The following is a 1,959-nucleotide window of genomic DNA, read 5'->3' on the forward strand; positions in this document are numbered from 1 at the left end:
CAGGATGAAATAGATGAGGTAATTTTACTTTTGAAATATGTGTAGACAGAATACTGGACACAGGTATGTATAAAATTTACTTACAAATTAGAGGACACTTTAATTGTTCATGGCACATAGATCTTCAGTTCTTCAAAAAAAATCGTTTTCAGTACATTCCACGGTCCCCACCACACCCTGTACATCATCTTCATAGAATATGACACTATCCATAGAGAGCTAGATCCTTCAACAACAGTCATAAAAAAAATCATTCCTTAAGGTGTGGCCACAGGCCAATGTGATGGAGGATCTTTATCTGAGATTCTATCTTCCCAGGTTGATTTAAGTTCACAAAAAAAAAAAAAATCTAAGAAGGACCACTACATATCCATATCATCAATATTGATTGCCTCACTGTATGAAACATACATGCTATGGAGTGATTTAAAATGTCAACTACTGGATGAATGCCTTAAAAATGAGAGACAGAAGGAGAGAGAGAGAGAGAGAGAGAGAGAGAGAGAGAGAGAGAGAGAGAGAGAGAGAGAGAAATATATTTCTCATCTATGTGTATTAGTGCAGCGCTTTGTTTTCAAAAAATGGATGGAATGGTTAAATACTATATATTAGGTTAGACAAGTAAAACTCAAAATGACTATTGTAAAAATATAAATTTAATAAGGGACATTAAAAAATAGGAGGTATTTTGGAAGAGTAAGCGCAGCAGGAGGGGGGAGATCTGATAGCAATGGAGGATAGTGGGGAGGATGAAGATGGTAAAAGGACACTGTAAACCTGTGCAAAGGGTCACAGAAAAGGCCTGCGACTTGTACACTTAAAAAAAAAACACTGGTATAAAGTAACAGAGTCCAAATAATATTTTGATTAATTTGGGGATTATAGCTTCAAGACACTAAAAAATATATTTGTATTTTTCAACTCACTTGTGGTTCTTGCTATGTTGAACATGATATGGGTGACAGGATATGGTAAGGTGCTTCAAAGTTTGTGTATCATTTATCATCAAATGCACATGTCACTCAGTGAGCTGCAAGGCTATCACAGGGAAGGAGGTATCTAAAGATCTTAAGTGTACATGACGTAGGGAGAATAATGCCCCCACACTACTATAGATGTTGAAATAATCACATGTTTTTCCCAAAAATAATTTTCTGAAGATTAATCCCCAGGTGTGAATTTTAAATAACTGCCCTAAAGTCTGGATTTAAGATTCCTTGAGAATCTTCCAAAACAAAAGGAAATGAAGAATCTTGGTGCTGTAATTGGAGAAACAAGAGAAAAGCAAACAAGAATTCATCACATAAAAACAGACAGAAGAAGTAGGAATAAAGACATATTTAGGCAAGATGAATAGTGAAGTAGAGATTAGAGCAAGCAGAAAGGACTGAGGAGATAGCTCACTGCTTAGGCCCACTGATTGCTTTTGCACAGGACCAGGGTTCAATTTCTAACACCCACATGGTTGTTCACAACCACCTGCAATTCTAGTTCTAGACGATCTGATGACCTCTTTGGACAACACACACACACGCACACACACATATACTCACCCACAGAGAAAAAAAATATTTTAGAAAACAATTATACAAACAAAAAGGAGTCAAGTATAGTTTTATTCCCCTTTAATACCAGCACTCAGAATCAGGCTAAACTCTGTAAGTTGAATGACTGCCTAGCTAATAGGTGTGTTTTCAGAATTTTATTTTTCTCTTCTTTTTCTTTTTTTTCTTTTTCTTTTTTTTTTTTTTTTGTATTTTAGGACTATTTCAGTATTTGTTTAAAGATTCTAGATTTTTTTTTCTTTTGATTTACTTTTTCTAATGTTTTAGGCTTTTTTCGGGCTTTTTAGTATTTTACAGTTTTCAGGTTTTTTTTTTTTTAGAGGGGGGGGTGTGTGGGAGGGTAAAGCCCTTTGTGTTATTTAGAGTTTTAGGGTTTTAATGGTTTTAAATTTGG

The sequence above is a fragment of the Mus musculus genome, chromosome Y (assembly GCF_000001635.26).
Source record: "Mus musculus strain C57BL/6J chromosome Y, GRCm38.p6 C57BL/6J".
Classification (NCBI taxonomy): domain Eukaryota; kingdom Metazoa; phylum Chordata; class Mammalia; order Rodentia; family Muridae; genus Mus; species Mus musculus.